At 40.3% G+C, this 23867-nt stretch overlaps 1 non-coding gene across 1 annotated transcript; it reads left to right on the forward strand.

Moving 5' to 3' along the window:
* Positions 1–21373: 21373 nt before the first annotated feature.
* Positions 21374–21483, forward strand: LOC114505831. Its single transcript, XR_003685297.1, has one exon. It is a non-coding gene; the product is annotated as a U6 spliceosomal RNA (small nuclear RNA).
* Positions 21484–23867: the final 2384 nt, after the last annotated feature.

Raw genomic sequence — 23867 nt, forward strand, 5'->3', positions numbered from 1 at the left:
GGCGGAGGGATTGAGCAAAAAGAAGAAAGGACTCATGGACATGGACAACAGCGTGGTGATTGCTGTGGTGAGGGGAGTATATGGGGACTAAATGGTAATGGAAAAAATGCAATAAAGATAAATATACAATTGAATGTATTATTAATATATGCAACAACTTGGATGAGTCACTAGGTCATTATGCTGAGTAAAAAAAGCTAATTTCAAAGGGCTACATATTATATTTTCCTATTTATATAACATATTTGAAATGATTAAATTATAGAGATAGAAGATAGGTTTAGTAGTTGCCAGGGTTTAGGGATGCTGGGGAGAGGAAAGTGAGTGTTACTATTTAGAAGTAGAAGGAGGAAGTACTTTATGGTAAATGAAACACAGTTATTCCTAGGTCTTTGCTGGGCATCGGTTCCATGGATACCAAAATCTACAGACATTCATGTTCCAATTATAAAATGGCATAGTATTTGTATTTAATCATCTCTAGATTACTTATAATACCTAGTACAATGTAAACTGTTGTCATCCTGTATTTTTTAGGGAATTGTGACAAGAAAATAAAACCCAAACCTATTCAGTAAAGACACAACCATTATAAGCCTAACTATATAGTATGTGTCAGCAACAAAATAACTTTTAAACATATAGTTTTGATCTGCAGTTGGTTGAATCTGCACAACCCACAGATATAGAAGGGATGGAAGGATGACTGTAGTTCTGTATATTGACTGTGGTATTAGATGCCTAAACCCACACATGATAAATTGACATAAAAGTATACACATACATTGTGCGAAAGTCCACTTCTTGGGTTGATATTTTACAATGTCTATGTAAAATGTAACTATTGTAGGAAACTGGGTGAAGAGTACAGAGGACCCTTCTGTAATATCTTTATAACTTCCTGTGATTTATAATTATTTAAAATTAAAAATATTAATAACTGTGGCCCACATATTAGTTTTTCTTGGTCTTTAGTATCTTGACCAAAAAGAAAGTTATTGAAAGTTTTTATCTAGCACATTTTTCACACCTAGGTTTTAGAGGAAAATAGGAAAAAAATTTTAAAGCAAAAAATGTGGTAAAATACTTAATAACATAAATAACATAATATTGCACCAATATAAATGTAAAGCTACATTCGGACCATAAGATGCACCTCCATTCCCCCCCAAATTTGGGGGGAAGTGTGTCTTATAGTCCAAAAAATACGGTAAATACCTGGAATTTTATTTATTTTTTGAAAAGTCATAAAACATGGAATCCCTGGGCCCACATTCTCAGGCTTCCCACTGCAATTCTATGAGGGAAATGCTGTCTCCAGCCACTGCAGTCCTCACCCAGGTCCCTGTAGTCATTTATCTTACCAGCCTGGCCCCCAAAGGCATTTGATTTTGTGGCCTTTGGTTATACATTGCCTGAAATCTTCTACCCATTTCCAACAGTCATACCCGCCCCCAGAGAGAAACTCTGCATAAGAAACCTCCAGCTCAGGGAAGATAATTCTATGCCTCACCTTTCTGTTATCAGCTCTGATGGTCCTCACTCATTAGTTCCTGATGTTTGTTTTTGTCCCCCTAGCTCTATTCTGATATTTGCCCCATTTGGTGAACCTTTAGGATATTAAATGTATCATTGACTCCCTGAACTATTGTCAGGGGCACAGGGTGTCCTAAGTGGGCACATCACAGGTCAGGGCTCTTCATTCCTACCTATCTGTCTGGGCAGGAAGATTAGACACTCTCAGAACTGACTCAGAGCTGACTCAGAGCTGACTGAGATGCATCTCAAAGTTCTCTGAGAACCTGTTGAATAGTGTAGCATTCTCTTGCACTCAAGGAGTGCTACTTAGCATAGGACACAATCACTGCTCTCTAGGACAGGACATTCTTGGGGGCAGGATCCACCTGTCATATAGAATGTACAGACATATATTCATATTTTTCTGTGTCTTAGAACTTTATTTAATTACAAAAGTCTTTTATATTCATTTAGAATTCTGTTGAAATTACAGAAAAATTTAAAGGAAAAAAATAATCTATGATGTCACAACCTTCAGGAACTTACTGTTAATATTTTGGTATATTTTCTTCTAGCCTTTTTTCTGTACTTGTATACTGACACACATACTCCAAAAGGGTGTCACATAATATATTTTGTAGCCTGTTTTTCTCACTTAATCATATATTATGCACATTTTTCCTTATCTGTAAACATTCTTGTAAAACAATTGTCGCAATCTACTGTTTAAAATTAGGTTTTCATGGAATTGTTTATCCTATTTCTTTCTCATTTTTAAGGAGTCTCTTTCATCTTTTTCATCTCTCTCCATCTCTCTCTCTCTCTCTCTTATTCTCTTTACCCCCTTTCTCTCCTCTTCCCATTCTGCCTTCCCTCCTTCCTTTCTTAGTCTTCCTCCCTATTGCTGACACAGTAAGTGTATCAAATATAGAGAGATAAAAGTTTGGAGAGAAGCAGTGGACCTAAAGAAGATATAGAATTAGCAGGTGGAGATTTCGTGCAAAAGCTGCTTTGAGGAGCAAAATTGGTTTGCTAAGCCAAGTGACAAAATGATTTGTCTTGATTCTTTGTGCCTGAATGAATAGAGTTGGAGCCCTGGGGTCAACAAAGACCACCATTCTCTCCATTATGAAGACTCCAACTGTGGAATCTCATTTTTCATATTTGAAACACATATTCCATTTTAGGTGATATATATTTAGCCATCCATTAAAGCAGTGAGGTTACATCATGTGAGTGAATAATAATCAGCCTCATATACCAAGGATTTACATATGCTGGGCACTGTGCTCACCACTCTACTTACGTGACTTTGTGCAGTAAAGCATAGTGCTTAAGAGGTGGCCTCTAGAGCAGACTGAATGCGTTTAATGCTTGGCCCTGCTGATTATTAGCTGTGTTACCTTGGGCAAGCTACTTACCACTTTTCATCCTCAGTTCAACATCTATAATGTGGGGGTAATATGAGTACCTATCTCTATGAATTATGTAGAAGGTTCAGTGAATTACATCCTGTAATATGCTTAGAACAGTGCCTGCCTAGTCCACAGTAGATGTTTCTCAGTGTTAGCTATCACTATTAATAGTAATAAATTAATATTAATAATAAATTGCCACAGTAGCTCCATGACAGATATATTATTATCCTTCTATGAGAGGTAACAAAACTGAGGCTCGAAGAAATTAAGATTGCCTAAGCTCATGCAGCTAATAAGTAATCAAGTTAAGATCTAGATCCGGGTTGCCTCACTCTGGAACTGGTCTTCTTAAACCAAGTGCTACAGGTCTCCTGCCTTTCTGTGAATAGAAGCTAATTTTCTTGTTCCAGAAGCCTGGTGCTGAGGCTGAGCAGAGAAGAAAGGGATCAGTGATAGCTGGCTAACCATCCTGTGTATTTGCCACTGCAGCTGACCTCAGACTAGGTTAGGGATACTCCAGGCAGCTGCCCCCAACCAGAGAAGGGGAGCTTGGAGATAACGCAATAGGTTTTGGTCTCCTGTTTGGGGACTGTGGACTTAAGCTCCTAGCACTCTGACTCTCAGACATTTTAACCTGTCCAGAAGGACTGCTATCTGGATCCGATTTTCCTCTGTCCCATTTCCACTTCTGTGTCACCTCTCTGAGGCCCACATGGCCTTAGGGGCATTCAGTCTCACTCTGGCCAGAAGAGACAACTGTCTCAAGGCTTGCCCTTTTGTTTACGAGGAGCTGGTAAATTAGTAGTAATCCCTGATTCACAATGATAATCAGCTCTCTGTCTGGACAGTCAGTCAGCACAAAAGAACAAGTGGAGCCCCACCTGTTTCAGGGATCTGGCACTCTAAAGCATGCTGCCAAGAATGGCCCACATTCCTGCCAGGGCAGCAGCTTCAGCATGGAATCAGGGCTTTGTTAGCATAAGAATGGAACCAGCCTGCCGGCCAGCTAGCTTCCTTTACTCCCTCTTCCCCTTCTTGCCTGGAACACTAAATGGGCCACCCTCATTGTGAGCAGACTGGCTTTACATTTCTTTTTTTTTTTTAGTTTTTTTCTTAAAGATTTCATTTATTTTTAGAGAGGGAAGGGAAGGAGATAAAGAGAGAGAGAGAGAGAGAGAGAGATAAACATCAATGCGTGGTTGCTGGGGGTCATGGCCTGCAACCCAGGCATGTACCCTGACTGGGAATAGAACCTGCGACACTTTGGTTCACAGCCCGGGCTCAATCCACTGAGCTACGCCACCCAGGGCTGCTTTACATTTCTTTATTCAACTACACTGATCACTTTTTCACTTGTGGGAGAAAGAGCACTGTTCTATCTTCAGATGCAGCCCAGACAGAGGAGGAGTCTGTAGATCTACTTACTGTTTACCATGTTCTCGCTCCAGGGTGGGGACACTCACAGTAAGTACACATCTGCAGGAGATGGAATACACAGAGACTAGAATGTAAATGGTGCCCCCTGGAGTTGTGTAGGACACAGCCTGTGTGATCCTGTTCCAGAGGCAATTGTAGGCCAGGGAATTTCTGTAGAAGTCTTCTTGTTCCTTGCTTGTCAAAGTATGTGGTCCATGAACCTACTACCTCAACAGTATCTGGGAGTTTGTTCAAAATGCAGAAGCTCAGGCTCTACCCCAAAATTGTGAATTAGCAATCTGATTTTAGCAAGATATGGTGATTTATGTTCACAGTAAAGTTTGAGAAGTATTGGACTAGAAAAGAAGGTCCTGACCCTCAAATTTTCACATACTTGAAAGTGCTTGAGCTTTTGAATCAGGAAAATAATGGTTCGAATCTTAGTTCCATCAATTACTAGGTGTGAGACATCAACTAAGTCACTTAATCTCCTGGACCCCTCTCAGTTTCCTCATTAGAAAAAAGGCAGTAGTAGTAGTAGTAGTAGTAGTAGTAGTAGTAGTAGTAGTAGTAGTAGGTTTACTGTGATGATGAATAACAAAACTGTATGTGAAAGTCCTTAGCATACTGCTGGCTTATGGTCATGTCTCAATAAATAATAGCTCTTATTATTATTTTGCTTGTCAGTAAAGAACACTACACTGCCAATTTCAGGTGATTCAGATGTTGACTTGCCCAGTTGTATATTAATCAGGAAGGCCCCTTTACTTGTCCTTCTGCTGCTATGGGAACTTAAAGCAGTAGGTTTAGTTAATAACACCTCACGCTGATGTAGCACTTTGGAATTACCTAAGCATTTCCACCCTGATTATGTCCTAGCATCAAAGACTCCAGGTATCACTGCTGAAGGGGAGCCCAGAGATCAACACCATTCATGTTCAGATGAGGATTGTCCACTGGCACGCCCAAGGTAAACTGGGTGGTGCAATCAGCACTGCAAACTGGTTCCCAGCTCAGTGCTTACACTTAGTAGCAATTTAGACAAAAATGTATGCTTATGGAGAGATGACACTAGAAGCTCAGGTCAAGCCAGGGCATGGCTACAGATGACTTACCTATGAACATTGTCTGAACTGGACAAATTAAGACTTTTTATAGCATGAGACTGGCAACCACCAGATTTGTCAATGCAAAAATTCCCTTTTATAAGTGAGGGTGTGCATTACCCCCTTCCTGAATACAGATGAAAAGACTACAGCCTAAATTCAAGCACAGTTCAGGAGAGCAAATAAAGGCAACTACCATGAACTGCTCTGAGAACTAAGCTCACTGGGAATCAGTTCCTACTGAGGTCATAGCATGAGAGCTAGACAAGTTATCATAAGATTCCCTCAGTTCTAAGAAAGTGAACAACATTTCATTTCACAAATTAAATATGTAACAATACTTGATTCAGTGTACTATTTGGCAGCTTTATAAAAAGACTCTTGAATCAGTTAGAAAGATATTAGAGATATGTCAAATAGAAAAAATGCAAGTTATGGAACAGTGTGTAGTTTGCTATCTGAGGTTGACCAAGAATGGTGCAGGAATCAAGACCCTGGGTATTCTTCAGGAAGAGTTCTTCAATTTTCATGTCTGTAAGAGGTGCTAGCAACCATGAAGGGAAGAGGAAGTGCCTTTGAACACTCACATGAAGTCACATCAAGCTGTGACACCCCTCAGACTGGGCCTTGACAATACACATCTTTTGAAAAGGACACTGTTCCTGGACACAGCTTTATGAAATTCTTAGTTTTGATATAGGAAATACTCTCCTATTTCTAATAAACAGTGAACTCGTTAGAGTTTGTGATAAAGATCAAAGTTAGTGGAATTCAATTTTTTCTTCTTGCTGAAGGATTTTTACTCTAATGAAAAATGTCCTTAGATGCCCAGGATAATAAACAGAAACAAAACACAGCTGCTTTAGCTAAACTAGGAATCGGATCCTGGTGTACAGTTTACTCAGCCTATTGCTCCTCACCTTCACTCCAGAAGACACACAGGGATCCATCAAGTACAATTTAAAAACTACTACCCTGATTGGTGTGGCTCAGTGTAGTGGGACTGTGAACCAAAAGGTCGCCGGCTCAATTTCTGGTCAGGGCACATGCCTGGGTTGTAGGCCAAGTCCCAGGTCCCCAGTTGGGGGCGCTCAAGTGGAAACCACACATTGATATTTCTCTCTCTCTTTCTCCCTCTTTCCCCCTCTCCCCAGAAATGAATAAAATCTTTAAAAACTACTGCTGTAGGTCACTGGGGGGGGGGGTCATTAATGGCATACAGAGCAGGGAAGTAACATATGTTTATCAAGGTAGAAAGATTATTCAAGCTCAGAAGACAGCTTGAAGGAGTTTTCTATAGAGCCAGGCACTCTAGTTAGGCAGATATTGTAATGGTCTAGATGAGAGATTATGAAAATCCAGAGAAGTGGCAGTCAACATGCAAAGGAGAAAAGAGACATTTTGGATTGGAGATAGACTTGGAAGGATTTGGCAATTATGGAAAGTGAAGGAGATGAAGGAGGAATCTTGGATGACTCAGGTTTCTGGATTAGTAGAGCAGAGTACATAAAAGGTCAAGTTCCATTTTGGACATGAGTGGAATTTCTAGGCAGAGGACAGCCCATAGAAAATTTTACAAACAGATCTAGGACTCAAGAGAGAGATCTGTGGTGGGATGTATATCTGGGAGCTATAAACATGTAGGTGATGGTTGAAGCCACAGGCATGAATATAATTTCCAAGAAAAATGTGTAGTGAGAAGAGAGACAGGGAAAGATATTCCTGGAAACACTTATATTTTAGGTATGGGATAAATAAGAAAATCTCAAGAAGCAGTCAGAGAAATAGCAGGTGAATCAAGAAAGAACACTGTCAGGGAATCCACCAGAGAACAAATTTTCAGAAAGGCAAGCAGTATAAATTAATGACTCAAAAAATACCAGGTAAGGTAAAAGACCAAGAAATATTCATTAGATTTGTCATATGGGATCACTGGAGGTCACAGCAAAAGATGTTTCAGGAGAGCAATGAGAACAGAAACCAGATTCCAGTAGACTGTGGAAGTATGTCGAAAGAGGGAATGAAGACAGCTTAAGTAGATTTCTTTTCCAAGAACTTTGGCTATGAAAGGAAGAAGAGATACAGGGCAGTAGCTAGAAAGGGAGGGTAAAAGGTTGAAGAAAAGGTCATGAAATATAAAAGAAACTGTAGATATTTTGAAGGGAGCCAACAGTAAGATATTGAAAAGCCACAAAATAGAGGGAAGTTTTGGTAGAGGCACAAAAGAGAATAAAAATGAACATAGATACATCTAGGTTTGAGGCAGCAAACCTATGGACATCGATGACGACATCAAGCTGTGGCAGTCTCTATTTTCACTATGAAACGGAAAATGAAGCCATCTTCTTTGTTTGAATATATTTTATTGATTATGCTATTACATTTTCCCCCTTTATTGTAGTCCGCCCTGCACATCCCCACTCACCCGCATTTCCCCCTTTTAGTTCATGTCCATGGGTTCTACATATAAATTCTTTGGCTTCTACATTTCCTATATTATTCTGAACCTCCCCTGTCTATTTTCCGCCTACCATTTATGCTTCTTATTCCCTGTACCTCCTTCCCCTCCCCACTGAAAACCCTCCTTGGTATCTCCTTTTCTGTGATTCTGTTACTGTTCTGCTTCCTTGCTTTGTTTTGTGTTTGCTTTTGTTTTTGTTCAGGTTTGGTTGTTAATTGCTGTGAGCTTGTTTGTCATTTTACTGTTCATATTTTTATCTTCTTTTTTCTTAGGTAAGTCCCTTTAACATTTCATATAATAAGGGCTGAGTGATGATGAACTCCTTTAACTTGACCTTATCCGGGAAGCACTTTATCTGCCCTTCCATTCTAAAGGAAAGCTTTGCTGGATAGAGGAATCTTGGATGTAGGTCCTTGCCTTTCATGACCTCGAATACTTCTTTCTAGCTCCTTCTTGCCTGTAAGGTTTCTTTTGAGAAATCAGCTGACAGTCTGATGGGAACTCCTTCGTAGGTAACTTTCTCCTTCTCTCTTGCTGCTTTTAAGGTTCTCTCCCTATCTTCAATCGTGGCTAATGTAATTATGATGTGTCCTGGTGTGTGCTTCCATGGGTCCAACTTCTTTGGGACTCTCTGAGCTTCCTGGACTTCCTGGAAGTCTATTTCCTTTGCCAGATTGGGGGAGTTCTCCTTCATTGTTTTTTCAAATAAGTTTTCAATTTCTTGCTCTTCCTCTTCTCTTTCTAGCACCCCTATGATTCAGCTGTTGAAATGTTTAAAGATGTCCTGGAGGTTCCTAAGCCTCTCCTCATTGTTTTGAATTCTTATTTCTTCATTCTGTTCTGGTTGAATGTTTCTTTCTTCCTTCTGCTCCAAACTGATTTGAGTCCTGGTTTCCTTCCCATCATTGTTGGTTCCCTGTACATTTTCCTTTATTTCACTTTTCATAGACTTCATTTTTTTCTCTAATTTGTGACCATATTCAACCAATTCTGTGAGCATCCTGATTACCAGTGTTTTGAACCATGCATCTGATAGGTTGGCTATCTCTTCGTTGCTTAGTTGTATTTTTTCTGAGGCTTTGATCTGATCTTTCATTTGGGCCATTTTTTTTGTCTCAGAGTGCCAGTAGGGGGTGGAGTCTTAAGTGTTCACCAGGGTGTGGCAACCCACAGCATTGTGTTGTGATGCTGTATTAGGAGGAAGTGTCTGAGAGGGAACAATGCTGCTTGCTCCCCTCTCTGCCAGTTTTCAGTCACTTCCCCCACTATCCACAATCAAATTGGGCACTTCTGGTGATGATCATGGGTGGGTGGGCTTGTGTATATTCTAGGACCCTGTTGGTCTCTCCAAGGAACTCTCCTGTGAGGCTGGGAGTTTCTCCCACTACCTCAACCCCCACAGGTATTTTCAATCAGAGGTTTGAGGCTTTATTTCCCCACTCTGGAACCCTAGGTTGTGTGGTCTATCTCACCCCCTAGTTGTTCCTCCCCGTTTAGCTTATCTGCATGCGAATGTGGGACTGCCCAGTCCACAATCCGCTGCCTTGCCCACCCCGGTCCTCCAGCCACTGCCTTAATGTGAGTCTTCTCTGCCCAGCAGCCCATCTCTGCCCCTCCTACTGGTCTGGATGAATACTTCTTCTTTAACTCCTTGGTTGTTGGACTTCCATACAATTCGATTTTCTGTCAGTTCTGGTTCTTTTTTGTTTTTAAATTTGTTGTTGTCCTTCTTTTGGTTGTGTGAGGAGGCACAGTGTGTCTACCTATGCCTCCATCTTGGCTGTAATTATAGAGATTGTTTAAGGATTAAATGAGATAACAAACATGAAATGCTTATCACAATGTGTGATACTTAGTAATAGCTCAATAATTGTTAACTACTTCTCTTCTCACCCTACTTTTATTCTTTCCCATTGTTATTATTGAGCTGAATGGAATCCAAGGGAAGTTATTTGAAGCACTGGCCTAAGGGAATTCCAGGTCAGAACCATGAAGGTAGTCCAGAATCAAGTTTCTAATCCACATGGGTCTAAACCAAAAAGGGGAGTCAAGGAATGAATTTGAGGAGAAGGAAAAAAAGGAGAAAAACAAGAGAGTTTATGTACCTGGGGGGTGTGGGGAAAAGGAGGTCTAGAGTAATGACTTCCAGAATACAGGTGACTTCTATAGCTTTTCATCCAGTTCTCTTGACCACCATTGTGTTTCTTCTGGAAACAGGAAACAACAGTGTAGGCAGGAGGCACTATTCACTTCCAGACTCATTCTGACAAGTGGTGGGTCCCAGGACTTTCTTGCATTTGCCTTAGGAGTTCTGGCCTGCTGCTGACCAGAGGTGAGACATAGAATTCCAAGACTAGTCCATTGGCTTTTACCCTCCCTCCCACCAGAACAGGTACAAATCTAGCCATATCATTAATATGAGCTGTTTACCTTCCCTCTCTATGCCATATTAGTGTGATTCATCATAGGTTATCTAGAAGGACCACTGAATGCACCTGGACCCTGGAAGATGAGATCTTAGTGGGTCGAGTGTAGCAGGGAACACATCTAGAACAGGGTTGATACTCGCTAGAGGGCATGGAGTCAGAAAAATGCTGGTGTCAGAGAGTTACAGGGTCGTTTATGGCTATCTCAAAAGTCTCAAACAATGATCCCTGAGCTTACAGTATAGTGCACATGTGCCTAGAGGCAACTTAGACATCATCTTCTATATCAAGTTTCCCATCAACCCTTTCCCACCCCGTGCCCAGTACCAGTCAGTTTATCCTTTTTAGGGGTCTTTGACCTACCAGAAGGTGCCCTAGGGGATTTCTAGGTATTCTGCAATTCCCTCAGGTACAAATTGGTAACAAGAATGCCCCTGATGTTAGAAGTGAAATAAGGAGTGAAGAATATGCCAAATGAAATAAGCCAGTCAGAGAAAGACAAATACCATATGATTTCACTCGTATGTGGAATATAATGAACAAATGGAGTTAACAAGCAAAATAGTGACACACTCATAGCTAGAGAGCAGGATGACAGCTAAGGAGGGTGTTAGGAGTGGAGGGATTGAACAAAAATGATAAAAGGATTAATGAACATGGACAACCTTGGGGGAGTGCAGGGGCAAGGGTTTATAAGAGGACTAAATTGTAATGGAAATATAGAATAAAAATTGGAAAAAAAGTTATTTGAAGCAGCAACAACGAAAAACTATATTTGTATTTTTTTAGACCTTTGATCTGTTCTTCCATTTGGGCCATTATTTTTTTTTGTTTAGGCATGCCTGTTACATAATAAGGGGTGGGGCCTTAGGTGTCCACCAGGGTGGGGCAATCCACATTGCTGTATGTGGGGTAGGGATCTGAGAGGGAACAGTGCCACTTGCTTACCTCTCTGCCAGTTTTCAGTCACCTCCCCTGCTACCCATAATCAAATTTGGCCCTTCTGGTGCTGATTCCCTGGTGACTAGGTTTGTATACATTCTAAGACCTTGTGGGTCTCTCCAAGGAACTCTCCTGTGTGGCTGGGACTTTCTCCCACTGCCACCTCAACCCCAACAGGTGTTTCAATCAGAGGTTTGAGGCTTTATTTCCCCTTATTGGAACTCTGGGTTGTGCAGTCTATCTCGCTTCACTTGTTCCTCCTGGTTTATCTGCACACAAATGTGGGACTGCCGTGTCCAAAGCTGCCGCCTCACCTGGTACTCCAGCAGCTGCCTTGTCACAAGTCCTTTCCATCTGCCTTGTCATAAGTCCTTTCCATCCAGCCTGTCTCTGCCCCTCCTACTGGTCTGGGTAAATGTTTTTAACTCCGTGGATGTCAAACTTCCATGTAGTTCCATTTTCTGTCAGTTCTGGTTATTTTTTGTTTTTAAATTTGTTGTCCTTCTTTTGGTTGTGAGAGGAGGCACAGTGTGTCTACCTATGCCTCCATCTTGGCCAAAAGTCCTGAAGCCATCTTCTAAGAGAGACAAAGACAGAAGTGGTTTTGGAGGCTGGATGAGAGTGGGAAAGTTTCAGTGAAGCTCTGAGAGGAATGTGAGATGTAGCTCATGAAGATCACTTTGTAAGATGTCCAAGTGGTTTTAAGGAAACAATCGAGATTGTTTTCACGCTCAGGTGTGGAGGTATAGAAAGAAAAGTGGCAGTCACTGGATTCATTCATGAGGTCTCACTCTGGTTCACTTAAGGAACATATTTTAAAGTGTCCCAGGTGATTCTAATAAACAGCTAAGACCAAGACGCACTGAAATGATCTATGGTTTGGACTTTGATTAACTACTATAGTATAAGAATAACCAGACAAGAAAATTGGCACATGAGAATTGCTGGAAGAAATGCACTGTAGGGTTTAGGAGGCAGCGAGAAAGAAGACAAGCCAGGAGAACTGATATCCATGAACACCTGAGTACACTAGGAGATGAGAGAAAAAATATAATTAGAATGAAGCTGAATATGTAAGCTTCTTGTGATCACAAAACTTGAGCTTCAGATTTCAGTGGTTTGGAACAATGACAAAATACAGGTGTTGGCAATGGGGACAGGTAGTCAAAGTAGAATAGAGATGAAAATGAGTGGAGATAAATGAGGTCTGAGAAACTTTGAATGTAAGTCAGACACCATCTCATTCTCTAGCCAGAACCCTCCCCTCCAGTGGCTCCCCATTTCATTCAGATTAAAAACCAAAGTCCTTACAATTTCCTGTAAGGACAAATAATACCTGGCCCCATGTTGTCTCCCTGGCCTCATCTACTCTTCCCTTACTAATTTATCTTCAGTCATAATGCTTCCTTCCACCCAGGTACACTCCTGTCTCAGAACATTTGCACTTGCTCTTACATCTGCCTATAATGCTCTCCCACAGGATATTTACATGGTAGCTCCCTTACTTCGTCCAGGTCTTTGCTCAAATATTATCAGCTCAGTGAAGGGTACCCTTATTGCAATTCATCCTCTCACATATGAAGTTGATTCCTCTTTCCCAAAATTCCCTGTCTCCTGCTTCAATTTTTATTATGTTTATTACCATCTGACATTCCATGTATTATTCTTATCTGTTTATTTACTGACTGATTGATTGTCTTCCTCCCTCCTGCACTCCTAATCATAAACTTCATGAGGGCTAGGGCTTTTCTTCGTTTGTTCACTACTATATCCCTTGTATCACCACTATAACAGTGCCTTGTAATAGCAGGTAATCCATAAATATTTGTTAAAGGAATGATGGAATCTTGAGTATCCTAGGATGCTGGATGGATTAAACTAGGGGCACTAAAGTCATCCAGGATAAGAGTAGGACTTAGGTTGGAGATGAAAATGATAAAACAGGTATTTTAAGTCCAGGAAAAGTGTAGGTGAATAAGGAGAACAAGAGTTGAAAAAAGAATAGGGGTGGTAAAAATAGCATGTGCCTCAAAGTAACATTGATTTAATTTTATTTAATTTCATTTTTAAAACAATCTATTTTAAAACAATAAGCAAAAAATCTGTTTTTTATTTAATTTTACCTGTTTTTTAGGATGGACACAAAAGGCCTGAAAATTATGCCAGGGAATAAGATTGTGTGGATATCATGCCTCACCTCTGTGGTGTGTACAATCCAGGAAAATGAGCAAGCCTACACTTGATAAAACTGTGAGAGAATTGGAAGGGGATAAGAGGAGGTAGAAAAAGGTAAAGGGGGGATAAATGGTGATGGAAGGAGACTTGACTTGGGGTGGTAAATACACAATACAATATAAAGATGATGTATTATAGAGCTATATACCTGACAGCTATATAATTTTATTAACCACCGTCACCCCAGTCAATTCAATAAAAAATAAATAAATAAAAACTATAAGAGAATTGTGTCAGTTAAGGCAAGCAGTCATCAGTGGTTTGTAAACTTGGCCGCACACTATCATCATGTGGGGTGGCTCTTCAAATGTACAGAAGCCCAGGGTCCACTTCAGGCCACCTGAATTGGAATCTCTGGCAATGTGGTCCAGGCTTCACCCCTCGATAAAAAGCTGCCCAGGTAATGCTACTGTGTAGCCAGTGCTGTAATGTACTAGATAGAAGACACTGCAAGAGGACAAGGGCCAGGGGAGTTTGTTGAAGTGCAACATGAGTCTCAAAGGGCACAGATGAATGGCCTGGGAGAGTGGATAGAGTGTAAAAAGAAAACACAAACATGTACAGTGATGAAATATCCCAGGAGAGAAAAGCTTACATTTGGGGTAGTGACAGAAGATAACACGGATGGAAAAGCATTAAGAGGAGTTAAGATGTCTCCAAATTCTGAGTAGACCCTTTTTGGAATAAAATCATTGGGAGTGAGGTTGTCCCAGAGTTGAAACAAACTGGGGAGGTACTGATTACCACCAAGGGCCAATTTTAGATTTAGGGAATTCAGAAGGTACAACCAGTTCCACAGGGGTGGGAGTGGGGATATGATTATTGCCTATGGGTTTCTTTTGGTGGCCTTAGAAGATAGGAAGTATAATGGACCCCTAGATGCTCACTGCTACAGGCTGTGTGTTCTACAACTGATGACAAGTTCAGCCTCAGGTCTCCAAGAGAAGAGGTAGAAGGCAAGAGAAATGGGAAGCAGTGATGATGGAGCTACTTAGAGTTAAACCCCTGGACACTTGGAGAAAGTTTATTTCTCTGCTGTCCATACTATTGCGGCAGGGATTCAGAGCAAGGTTTGGTGAGGTAGCAATCTAGGCTGGCTAGACTAGGATTAAGTCCCTTACAGTGTGAACCTGGAGGCAGGGAACTACTCAAAGTGCCTGTAATCCCACAGAGATGTTAAATATGCATTTATTCCCCTCCAACATCCCTGATTGAATCCTAGAGTACAGGGCAAGGACCAATTCAGCTCCTCTTTGAAATGCAACTTCAGAAGTTTCTGGGAACTGAGGGTTCTCCCTCTGTAGAGTAACTCATCAGACAGTAACACCTTGAGACCATCCCTAAAATGCAGCTGTATTGCCTGTCAGTTCCCACGCACAGCTGAAATGTTATGAATTCTGGCCTCCTGGCCCTTCCTTCTCTGGTGGTCAGATTGTTACATCTCTTTTTTTTAGTGATTCTTCTGGGTGTCCATGCATGGGCACAACTGTGTGTAAAACTCCTGGGGTTACTGAAAATAACTGAACTATCTCCTAAAGACGTAGCAGGGATAGGCTGAGTTGTACCCAATCAGCTAGCTTTACCGGTTTTTAGTTCCAAGGCTGATCCTTAAGCCAGGACATCTTAAAGTGTGATATATGGCTGGGTAACCTGCATGATAATTTCTTGCAATGCTTATACAAATGCAGACTCCTGGTTTCTTACCTCAGAACTTCGGGATCATATGAGTCAGTGTAGAACTTCTGCAAGAATCACATAAAAACTGCAATAGGGTACCTCCTTTTTGTTTTGTCTTGTTTGGACATGGAAATCCAACTATATTTGGTCTATTTTGTGACTGAATCTAAGATTCTGTAGCATGCTATCCATGCTATGTGCTTTCAGATGCCACATGCTGAAACCCATGGCCACAAAAGCTCACACCTGCCTGAACAACTGAGGCCCTTAGGCTACTTCTAGTCTTCTGTTCTGCCCTTTCTGAGCTAACCTGCACACTACCATGAGGCCATTCTTCTGTGAGTAGATAGCCTTTATTGCATTGCTAAAAGATGTTCTGAGGACCAAGGTTAGGTGTGCTCTATGTATAATGCTGACACAGCAGCAATTGTTCAAAGGTGATTAATGATTGAATACAGTTCTAAGTCTGTATCAAAGCACATATCTCTTCAAGAGTCTCATTAAAAAAAAAGCTTAATCCAGAGTCATGTCTGATACTTTAGTGAGAAGAGTAAAGTTGAAAGAGAAAGGAGTTCCTTCCTTTAATCGATCATTCAGTCTTCAATACATTATTTGTTCACTTCTTTGGAGAATACAGACATAAGTAAGACATAGTGTTTTCAAAGAGGTTAAAACCTACTTTGGAACAACAAATACAGTCCTGTTAACTATTACCAAAACATAGTATAGAATATATGCTAAATGAGTATTATAGACCAAATGTGGCACAGTGAAGCTAAACTCCAAATCTCCTTAAGGGTACATCCACCATGTCCATCAGTTTTAATGCCATCTACCTTGCTTAAGCCTGACACATGGAAGTCTTCCTTGATTGCTCCCTCCCCTCAGTCCCAATATCTAGTCCATTAGCAAATCTTTTTTGGCTCTAGCTCTGAAATGTATCCTAAACCTGCTTGCTTCTCTCTATGGCCACTGCAACCCCCTAGTCTAGGCCACCAGCATCTCTTTTCCTGGACTACTGTCCTGGTGTCCTATCTTGCCTCTCTCTTCTTCCCACTCTCCAGTCCTGTTTTATAAAGTGGCCAGAATACTAGTGTAAAAATATGAATTAGATTAATTTAATCCCTCATTTAAGCATGTCAGTGACTTCACACTGCACTCAGCATAAGGAGAGAACTCATCACTGTGGCATGCAACACACTGCATTGTCTACAACCTCACTGAATACCACCTTCTCCCTGATTCACTGCCTCTTTTGGTTGCTTGAGTAGGCCAAGCTTCTATTTCATGGTATCTGCACAAGTTGGAATGTTTGTTGTTAATATTTATTCATCTTTCAGGTCTCAGCTTAAATGTTGCTTTCCCCAAAAGGCCTTTCTTGATCCCCCCCATCTAAGTTAAGCCTCCTTAGTTATTGTGTCTAATGCCATCCTTTTCGTTTCCTTCACAGCACTTATTAGAACTTATAATTATATATGTCTGGCTTTATTTGTTTAATGTCTGCCTCTTCCACTATACCATGAGCTCCATCAGGACAGGGCCTATACCTGCTTTGTTTGTATTCATATTCTAAGTGCATAGCATGGCATCTAGTATATAATAGATGCTCAATATGTGTCCTTGGGATGAAAGGATGAAATAATAAAGAGATAAAGAAGTGATATGGTCTGAGAAGGATTTCTGAAGAAGAACAAGTAGGAGAGCACCATGAGAAAAGTCATGGAAATGGGTATTTGTGTATAAACTGTGTTCTTCGGGTAGGGGTAGCAGTGGCTGAAGGACTGAGTCTGTATTAAGTAGACACCATTGAAATGTATGTTATGGTCATTTATAGTCATATATTAAAAAGCCTAAAACTCCAGGCTAAGAAGTATGACTTTTATTTGGTAACTTCCAGTAAGCTGCTACCCTAGCCTGAACTTGGCTATACCAAAACATCCCAGAATGGGTAGGATGCACCACTCCTCATTTGCTAAAAGCAGTTGGCATTAACATGGTCCTCTTATCTCCAGGCAGGGCTAGGGCCAGGGCCCTAGCAGGGTTCAGAATTAGCAATGTCTACTGTACACAAGCAGTTGGTGGGAAAGTGGAAGGAAGAGGTGGCAAGGAAGGACTAATTATCAAAATGCATCAAAAGTCCTCTTGAGTCATACAACCCTTTCTGAATATTTGATAGGTGTCCAGGTTCCCATTTGACCCTGACTACTCAAGAATGACAGATATCACATAAGGTATTATGAGGATAAATGAGAAAGTAAATATTAGGCACTTAGCATAGTGCCTAGCACATGGTAAGCACTCAATAAATGTTAACTATCATTATTTCTACTCTGTAAAATGGAAATATAAATAGTGCCTACTTCCCAGGATTGTTGTGACTATTAAATGAGATAATACATGTAAATGCTTAGCAAAGTGCCTAGAATATAATAAGCACTCAAATGTTAGATATTATTACCATTATCGGTAGCATCAACAGCAGCAGCAACGATAATATTGAATAGTTCAGGGAAGAAATAATAAGGGTTGAACTAAGGCAAAGAAATTAGAAAATGCAATGAGAGCAGAATATGCCTGAAATTGTCAGTCTGGGGCCCCAGAGGTAGGTATTAATGTATCCTAGAGCCAGTAGTGGGCAAGCCAGGCTGCTTCATCACCATGCTGAGGCAAGTGATGCTCTGAGAGGTGGCTCCCCTCAAGGCAGACCTGATTGATTGCTTCCTCCCTCAGTCCCAATATCTAGTCCAATATCTAGTCTGGTCACCGGAGCTCAAGTCCCAGCTCTATTGATCAGGTAAGAATTGTCACTATGGTAGCATACAGTTGCCTTACTTGATGTATTACTTGGGGAGGAGATGCATGGCTCCCCAACCTGTTGTCTTGGAGGAATGCCAGAAGGGAATACATAGCTGGCAGGGTGGCCAGAGGAGGTGTAGGAGAAGCCACTAACAGAACTTTGTGCTGCATGGGGCCAGGCTCCTATGGGAGTTGCTAATCAGGGTCTGCTTTGTCCCCAGTTTTGTTATTTTGTGAACTGGTTTTGCTCCTAGGAGTCAGCTGCTCTCTAGAAGCATGCCATGTAACACTGTGCTGTGCTTTTGCAGGAAGCCCTCTCAGTCTCAGGAGATCACATGTAAAAAAACAAAAAAAACAAAAACAAAAAAGTTATCTTTTTCCCCCAAACAACATATACATCACAGGCATCATAAATTTCTGCTGGGGTGGGAGCTAGACCCAAAGGTGGCCCAAATACTAAGAAGTCAGAGACCAAAGGGTCTACCCAGGGTTTTCCAACCTTTTGATGTCTCTGGGCCACACTGTCAGAAGAGTTGTCTTGGGCCACACATTAAATACACAATAGTAATGAAAACCTATCAGAAAAAAAAAGGGTTTTAAGTAAGTTTATGATTTTGTGTTGGGCTGCATTCCTGAGCCACGTGTGGCCCAGAGGCCACAGTTTGGACACCTTTGCCAGTGAGCCTACAGGGTCACTGAGGTTGGAGCCCTTTTATGTAACAGGCAGTATGCTCAGAACTGTGCAGTAATTGTCTTCTTTAGTCCTCAAAATTCCCTAAGTGGTAGCTACTATTAGTAGTCTTATGGCACAGGTGAAAACACTGAAGTTTAAAGAGACTAAGTGACTTGTCCAAAATGCCTGGGCACTTATACCTCTCCACAGAGCTTCATGCACTCAGAATAATAAAAAATAACTGACATTTATTGGGCACCAAGTATAAAACAGACCCTTGACATGTATTCTCTTTGATTCCATATTGTTAGTCTATTAAATAGGTACAATTATTACTTTTTCCAAGTTATAGAGCTAAGGATATTAGGTCGTTAAGAAACTTTCCATGATCACTTAGCTAGTAGTAGATAGAATAGGGATTTGAATTTAAGCAAATAATTCTAGCTCCTGGCCCTTTAACCTTACACTGCTTCCTTTTTTTTCCTCTAACACAGCTCGTTTGCCAGATAAATAAAACCTGAAGACAACCACAATCATATATCTTGAACCATTTCTTTTCAATAATCTAATTGCTCTAATATCTTCACAGAAAAGGGTGAATCAGGATCATAATAGATGGGAGATCTGAGGCCTATCGAAGTGAAATGACTTGTCCAGCTTTAGACATGGAGCAAGTGACTAAGGCCCTCCAAGACCATGATGCCTATAGACTGTAATAACTGAAACTGACACTAAAGAGGACAGGCACTTCAGAAAATGGATAAAAGTCTTCATCTGAAAGCTACAACTCAAAAGAGGTTTTCAGAGAAATTATAGCCAACAGAATCTCTTTCTAGAAAACAGCCAAGGAAAGGAAAAAATGTTTTTATGCAGGAATTCTAAATTGATCCATATGCTATATTCAAAGTGAAATGTTGGGCTCTTTCAAATGGGTTATTAGGTTAAGGCTTGAGGATAACCTCAGCCCCATGGGTGTATTTTGAAACTCTCTATGTATGGATTTATTGTTCTCAGAAGTTTGAGTCATATCAGTCCTAGTTCAATGATTCTATATTGGAGAATGCCGAATATTCCTTGCTACATGCTGCAAGCTTGTTAATGAGAATCAGACAAGAAGGACTTGGGTCAGTTGGAAACTAATGAATCCAAGCCAACAAAATTGTTGTTCACACTATTCTGGGCCTTCCTCCTGGCTATCTCCCCCTTTGCAACTCCCTTTTAGCTCAGAATATTCAGAAGGTCACTCCCAAACTCTGATCATCTATACTCTTGGCACCAGTTTCCTGATTGGAGTGGAAGGAGAAAAATAACAAGTATGCTTCACATCCCCATGATCTACTAAACAATGATATCATGAATTTACTTCTCAATGCCAATGTTACAGGTTTAGTCAACTATCAATTTTCAAGAATCAAAACTAGTTCCCTAGCCTCACCTCTGCAATGACACATAATAGCCCTGGCAACAGTACTCTGCCATTAAAACAGAGTCATGGTGTTTGAAGTTATTTAGACTCTTCAGGGCCCTGTCTCTTCACTCCCAAGAAAATATGTCGCTTCATATATTTACCCTTGGTATAACAGAGCCTTATCACTATGGGGAACCCTTTATAGCAGAATACTCTGTTTAACCATTCAGGACCCAGAGCCAGACAGACAGACCTACTTTGCTACTTACTGGTAGGATGAGCATGTGCAAGTCTCCTAGCTCTTCTGAGCTTCAGTTTCCTCCTCTGCAAAAGAAGATTTTAACTTTACCTGCCTTATAGCATTGTGAATGGGATTAAATGAGATAATGCATACTAAGATACTGGTGCAATACCTGGCACACAGCTGTATAAATGGTAGCCATATATATATATAGAAATGGTAGCCATATATATAGAGAAATGGTAGCCATATATATATATATAGAAAGAAAGAAAGACTCACCCTAGCTGGCATACCTCAGTGGATTGAGCGCGGGCTGAGAACCGAAGTGTCGCAGGTTCGATTCCCAGCCAGGGTACATTCCTGGGTTGCAGGCCATAACCCCCAGCAACCACACATTGATGTCTCTCTCTCTCTCTCTCTCTCTCTCTAAAAATAAATAAATAAAAACCTTAAAAAATAGTTAAAAAAAAGACTCGCTGTGCTTTGGAGAAGCATTTCTCTAGCTTCAATTGCCCCCATGACGAAATGAAGCAATGAGGACTGAGACATAAGAAATAAGTTGGGTAAAGGAGTAGATAGTGATGCTGCCTCCTTTCCTTTTGGCATTTAGGGGGCAGAATAGTATTAACAAATTGCTTATGGCTGAAGAAAAACAAATCAGTGATTTAATGAAGGGAGGGCTTATGGGTAGAGATAAAATGTTTAAAATATAGTGGTGGCAGGAAGAGGTTAGGGCATAAAAATCTGGGGTATTGAAATCCCAAGAAACAGGAAGAACCACTGCAACACAGTGCATTTAATGAAGAGAAGAAAAACAGAGTAAAGTTTAACAACTCAAATGAGTCACAGAAACTTCAAACAGGATTCAAAGGAGAGCATGAGCAGAAAGGGTGAGAGTTCTGATACCACTTTTTCCTTTATTAGGAAGGCAGAAACCTTCCACTGAAGATTGCATGCCAAAAAGCCTGAAATATGCTAATTATTGAATAATTTGTCAGTTTCTTCATCCAGACTTGCTCTTATTAAAAAGTATCTGGTGCTCACTTCGGCAGCACATATACTACATTGTATATGTATATATACAAAATAAAACAATACTAAGATGATTAGCATGGTCCCTACACATGGATGACATGCAAATTTGTGAAGCATTCCACATTATGGGGGGAGACATAGCACATCTACCTAACACACAGGAAACAAATGTGAAGACAAACAAAAATGTCCCAAACAAAAGAAAAGCAGAGGTCCTATTTCGTGTAGCTCAGTGGATTGAGCATGGGCCTGTGAACCAAAGTGTCACTGGTCTGATTTCCAGTCAAGGCCTGGGTTGGGGGCCAGGTCCCCAGTTGTAGGCACATGAGAGGCAACCACACATTGATGTTTCTCTCCCTCTCTTTCTCCTTCCCTTCCCCTCTCTCTAAAAATAAATAAATAAAATCTTTAAAAAGTAAAAAGAAAAACAGAAATCCCCAGAAAAAAATAACAGAAATAGATGAAATGGAAGCAACCCAAACACTAGATACACAGTTTAAAATAATGATTATAAGAATGCTCAAGATCCTTAGGGGAGGAACAGATTATCTCAGTAAGAACTTAAACAAAAAGACAGTAAGTATTAAAAAAGGACGTAGAAATGATAAACAAGAACCAGAAATGAAGATTACAATATCTAAAATGAAGAATCCACTAGAAGGAATCAATAGCAAGTTAGATGAAGCAGAGAATCAAATCAGAAAATTAGAGGACAAGATAACAGTATCTACCCAAAAAGAAAATGAAAAAGAGACTTAAGATATAAAACAAGCCCTGCTGGTGTGGCCCAGTGGATTGAGTGCTGAGCTGCAAACCAAAGAGTCACCGGTTCAATTTCCAGTCAGGACACATGCCTGGGTTGTAGGCCAGGTCCCCAGTAGGGAGCACAATAGGCAACCAAATATTGATTTTTCTCTCCCTCTCTTTGTCCTCCTTTACCCTCTCTATAAATAAATAAATAAATAAATAAATAAATAAATTAAATCTTTTTGAAAAGACATAAAACAAGGAAAATCTAAGGGATCTCTGGGACCACATCAAGTGTAACAATATTCAAATCATAAGGGTATCATAAGTAAAAGAGAGTGAGCAAGTGATAGATAACTGTTTAAAGAAATAATGGCACAAAACTTTCCTAAACTGGTAAAGGAGAAAGTCACACAAATTCAGGAAGCACAGAGTCCCAATTACACTGAACCCCCAAAACCCAAACCAAGACATATAATTAAAATGGCAAAGGGTAAAGACAAATAGAGAATCCTTTTTAAAAATTTTACTTTAATCATTGTTCAAGTACAGTTTTCTATCCTTAACTTCCATCCCAGCCCACCCACCTATCCCTCCCCACCTCAATCCCATTTCTACCCCCACTAGTTTTTGTCCATGTGTCCTTTATATTTGTTCCTGTAAACCTTTCCCATTCTCCCCTGAAATTCCCTCCCCTCTCCCCTCTGGTCACTGTCAGCCTGTTCTCTATTTCAGTGTCTTTGGCTGTATTTTGCTTGTTTGTTTGTTTTGTTGTTTAGGTTCCTGTTAAAGGTGAGATCATATGGTAGACAAATAGAGAATCTTAAAAGCAGCAAGAGAGAGACAGTTACTTACCTACAAGGGAGCTCCCATAAGACTGTCAGCTGATTTCTCAACAGAAACATTTCAGGCCAGAAGTGATTGGCATGAGATATTCAAGATAAAAAAATAAGGACATGTAACCAAGACTACTCTACCCAGCAAGGCTATATTTAAAATTGAAGGTGAAAAAAAAAAAGAGTCCAAGACACACACACACAAAAAGAGGGTAAAGGAGTTCGTTACCACCAAACCAGCATTGCAAAAAATGTTAAAGGGCCTGCTTTAAGTAGAAGAAAGCTGTACAGAGAGGAACATAAAAACAAAAAAAATGGTGATTAAATAAGTAACTACCCATAATATTGTTAAATGTAAATGGATTAAATGCTCCAATCAAAAGACATAGGTTAGATGAGTGGATAAGAACATATGACCCTTATATATACTACCTACAAGAGATACACCTCAGAATAAAAGATTTGCACAGTCTGAAAGTGAAGGGATGGAGAATATCCCCTGCAAATGGAAACAAACGAACAAACAAAAGCTGTGGTAGCAATACTTATATCTGACAAAATAGATTTCAAAACAAAGAGCATAACAACATACAAAGAATGTCACTACATAATACTAAAGGGGTCAATACAATAGGCTATAACCCTTGTAAATATATATTTAACCAATAAAGGAGCACATAAATATATGAAGAAAATATTGGTGGACTTTAAGGAAGAGATTGACAGCAACACAGTCATAGTAGAGAATTTTAACACCCCAATGTCATCAATGGATAGATCTTCTAGATAAACAAATAAATAAATAGGAAACAGCATCATTAAATGACACACTGGAGTTAACTGATATTTACAGAATATTTCATCCCAAAGAGGCACAATACCCATGTTTCTCAAGTGCACATGAATCATTCTCAAAGATAGACCACATG

This window comes from Phyllostomus discolor, chromosome X (genome assembly GCF_004126475.2).
Source record: "Phyllostomus discolor isolate MPI-MPIP mPhyDis1 chromosome X, mPhyDis1.pri.v3, whole genome shotgun sequence".
NCBI lineage: Eukaryota > Metazoa > Chordata > Mammalia > Chiroptera > Phyllostomidae > Phyllostomus > Phyllostomus discolor.